Raw genomic sequence first — 4,495 nt, 5'->3', positions numbered from 1 at the left:
GTAAGTGGCCCCAGGCCCCTGCTCCCGACCACCTGACTCTGCTTCCCCTCCCAGTCAGCAGCCTGCCCCTCTCCAGGCCTCCAGAAGCCCCAACAGGGAGCACAGAGCCCTGGAGCCCAGCCCTCTCTCACACTTCCAGGTACTTGGAGACCCAGGCCCAGAGGGTGCACAGCTGGGGGACCTGTGCTGCCTCCTGGCTCACCTCTCTCTTCAGTCAGTCCTCTGCAGTCCTCACTCTCTTCCTCCCTTTCACCTGATGTGCCTCCTCCCCCTCCTCCCACACTTGGCCCCTTTTTGTCAGTCTCTCCGATGATGATGATGATGATGATTCTCTTTCTTTCTTTTTCTTTCCTTCACTCTCTGAGCCTCTGTCCGACAGGGAATCCTGGCTTCGGAGAGGGGCCCATTGCTGGGGTCACAGGAGCCTCCTGGCCCACGAGGTCTCCACGGTTGCCCTATGCTGTCCGGAATCCAGACAGGCCTGGCAGAGATGTGTGGTGGGCCTGACCAAGGGAGGCAGCTGCCCTCCCCTGCCTGGGGTCCTGGTGGGCCCAAATGCAGCAGGGGTCCTGGTGGGCCCAAATGCAGCAGGGCTCATGCAAAGTGTGAACTGACCAGGCCCCACAGCCTCCCCCAGATGCCCTGGCTGTCATCCTCAGTTACTGAGTCCAGCCCCCCATGGGCAGGGGTCTCCAAGGCTGGAAGTGTGGAGGACTCAGGTGGGGGTGCCCACTCCCACCGGTTTTCCTTTCAGGAGCAGGATTCATTGTGGGGCTCCTCCCTCCTTCAGCAAGCCTGGGGCTATGCCCTCGGGCCCTTGCTCCCCTGCTCCCAATGCCAGGCATCCTGGGCAGGGACACACCAGCCTGGCCTTACCCATGCTCACTCTCCCTCACATCCTGGGGAGTCTGCCAGCTGCTGAACATCTATTCCTGCAATGACCACGAGATGGACTTGGGGACCCACAGTGAGGAGTCTCCGACTGCAGAGATCAGCCGCCCCCACAAACCTGTGTTCTCACTGGAGGGCCCAGGGGATGTTGTGGGTCCTTGGAAGTAGGCCAGAGCCAGTGTCCCCCGGTCTCTGAAGGTCTGATGGCCTTCCAGCAGGTGGTCCCTTGGTAAGGGGCCCTGTGAAGCAGGAAGAATGGTCATGGGGTCCTCCTCTCCTCAGGGGCTCTGGCCTGCAAGCTGGATGAGTCAGAATCAGCTGAGCAGCTGTAGCTGCATATCTAGGATCTGAATGGAACTTTGCTCTTGACCGTGGACCCAGTGGATCTTGTCCAGCCCCCTGCCCCCTTATTTGGATGACTTCAGAGGCCTGGATGATTGAAGTGGGGGATGGCAGGCCTCCCATCCAAGGAAGGCTATGGCCCCAACAGAAATAAGGGGGGGCACTTGGCCATCAGCCAGAGCATAGAACACTAGATGAGGAGAGTCTGCCTGGAGAACAACCCCTTCACACACTGCCCAGAGCCAGGGAAACCCCCGCACGTGGCCGAGCAGGGGCCATTTTCCTCCTGGCTTTCCAAGTGCCTTTGGTGAATTCTGCCAAACCTCTGGGGCTCAGTTTAGACCCCATGGAGGTAGCGTGGCAGGTGCCTGTCAATACCTCTCCCCTGAGAATTCACTTCTGCCTCCTCAGTGGCCCCGATGGGTCCCCCATTCTGTACAGCATCAGAAAAACCAAAATTGCAATAGTTGTCTCCCCTGGTGCAGCCCCATGGCCCTTTCCCTCAGCTTCACGCCCTCTGCACCTACCTTCAGGGACTGGAACTGGCTGTGCAGGTACGGCTACACCTCCAAGGAGCAGCTGCCTTTCACCTTGGTGTGGGCCACTGGCGACAGCTGGGCAGATGACGAGGGCCCACAAGCCAGTTTTCCCAGTGGACAAGGGTGCGCTGGGCAGGTTGGGTGAGGTAGAAGTGAGCAGGGGCATGCAGCACCCTGGGCCTATCTGAAGTCTGGGTTCCACAAGCACCTTAAGGGCCTGTGAAGGAGAGGGAACTGCTTCAAGCTTGTCCTGCTCTGAGGAAAGCCCACCTCTGCCGTGGGTAGGGTGGAGCGGGCAATTCCTGGGCAATGGTGGCCTGACGAGGTGTGAAGCCTGAGGCTCACAGGGCAAGGAGGGTCTACTGGGGCCCACTTAGGGTGAGGACAGTGGTGGCATCTCCCCAGGAATGGGCAGTTGAGAGCTGGGGTGGTCTCCCAGGCCCTCAGGTAGCTCTGGCATTACCCTACACTGGGCACAGGCCCTGCCACCCACGTACCCTGGGCCCAGTCACCCACATGCTCTGGTTCCCTGGGGTGTCTGATATGTTCTTGCTTGGAGCTAGGCCAGGGCTTCAAGTGGGATTTTGGTTAGGCAGCTCCCCTCACTCAGCTCTCTAACCCTATCCCACCACCACCAAAGAAAGCAAAGCTCTTCCTGAGTGCATGAATCCTTGCCAGAACCCCTCACACCCACTGTGGCCCAGGGGTCCAGGGAGCTCTCTGCTCCTTGGCTGGCCAGCTGCCTCCTTCAGCAGGGACTCACTGGGTGGCCAATGTGACAGAACTCCACTCTGGCTGGAAGGGAGCTTTGTAACACCCGCAGTGCCCTGTGACACACATTTACAATCTCACACGTCATTTTTCTTGGAAGCAATCTCATGCCTTTAAACATGTCATCGCTCTGGGTCTCCCGTCCCCTGCTTCCTACGGCTGCCCCTCCACTGCCTCTCTTCCCTGACTACAGCCAGGCCTTCAGGTGGAAGGAAGTCCTGAGAGCCACACTGGGCACTACAGCTGGGGTGAGCTGGGGCTGCTTTCTGTGCTTCTTTGCTGCAAGTGCCCTATGGGGGGTCTGGCAAAGTGTGAGCAGAAGAGGGCAGGGGAGGGGTCCCGGGAATGGGAATGATGTGAAGCTGGTCACACCTAACAAAAAGGCAGACCCTGGGCTACAAGGTGACATCACAACTTGGAAAGAGCCACCATTCACTGGAGTTAGATGAGTCTCAGATGAGAGAAGGGGGCTCAGAGAGGAAGTGACCTGCCCAGGAGGCTGCTCTCTGCCCACCTCTACCCAGCCACACAGCCAGCGTGAGCTCCTCTGGCAGGACACAGCAAGCTCACATGGCAGGCCAGCCTGCCAAGGCTTGGCTTGGACCATGGGATGGGTGCAGGTTCTGCTCCTGTCTCCTCCTTTATTTTTGCCTTGCCACAGAAAGCGAGTGGTAGGTTTTCACAGCTGAAGAGCCTAGGCCTCCAGAGGTGCTCCTACTCAGACTGGGAGGTTGCAGGCCAGAATTAGCTCAAAGGGTGTTGGCCCACACTAGGGCCAGCAGCAGAGCGCCCCCTGGTGGGCCCAGGGCTCTGAGACCCATACTCTGTGTCTCAGGCTCTGACAGTGGCTTCAGTATGGGGTGCTTCAGGCACTGAAGGTGTCCAGGTGAGGAAGCTGGCACTGCCAGGGCACCTACATGCCTGGACCAGGCAGCTTTGATCCCCAGTCCCTTGCTGTATGGTCACAAACATACACAATGCAGAGGCCTCCTGTCCAGGGGACTTGTTCTGAGTCTTCTCAATGCCAAAGTCCACCCATTGGTCAATTCAGTAACTGTATCTGTTTTAATTTAGGCTTTGAATTCTCTGACACCATCTTGCTCTTGCTCCAGAAACGGATCTGAATGAGGCACTGGTAGTCCATGCTTCCATACTCCAGCACCTGGATCCCCAAGAGTCACCCTTCATTCACCATCTTCATGGATGGTGAGGACATGGGCTCTGGGAACGGCTGCTTGATGGTCAGTGCTGGCGGTGACTTCAAGTGCTAGCTCTTCTTGCTCAACCTAACGATGGAGAGTCAGAAGCCCTAAGGCACCAGATCGCACCGGAGTGGACCCAGGCCCAAATCGTCCACGGTGACCACTATGGGGAACAGCCTTTTGGGTCTCCTTCCTTGGAAGTCCCATTTCGATTTCCTCTTCGTACTTGGTATCCTGGGTGCCCCAACTCCGCGCAGGCAGCAGCGGCCCCAGCCCCAGACTCAACACCCTTCGAGAGTCCTGGACTCGCGCCCGCGTTTTTGCCTCGCGGCCAATGTCCACCCCCGCCCCCGCCATCCCGCCCGCACAGCGGTCCAAGTTTCCTCGCAGTCGCACCCGGCTCTCCAGCCTTTCCCATCCCCGCCCCCGGCCTTCTAGCCCCTGGCGGCCGACACTCATCCCGCCCCAAATTCTCCCTGAGCTCCAGTTTCTGCTCTGCTCCGGGTCGTCCCGCTGTGGATACCCGATTCTGGCCCTCTGGGATCCGGCCCCCACACTACCTCCCGCCGAGGACCCTCTGCCGGGTCCCACCGCTCCGGCGGGCCCTCCCCTCCCTTCCCGGAGGGCGCGCCCCAGACCCACCCCGGGAGCGGCCAGGCCAAGCGGGCTGCAGGCGGGGCGCGCGGCTCGGGTTTCGGCCCGCCCCCGGCGCCGGCGTGACCCCTCCTCCCGGGCGCAGGGCGGGCCTGG

The sequence above is a fragment of the Ictidomys tridecemlineatus genome, chromosome 1 (genome assembly GCF_052094955.1).
Source record: "Ictidomys tridecemlineatus isolate mIctTri1 chromosome 1, mIctTri1.hap1, whole genome shotgun sequence".
Lineage (NCBI taxonomy): Eukaryota > Metazoa > Chordata > Mammalia > Rodentia > Sciuridae > Ictidomys > Ictidomys tridecemlineatus.
This window is presented reverse-complemented; position numbering follows the sequence as displayed.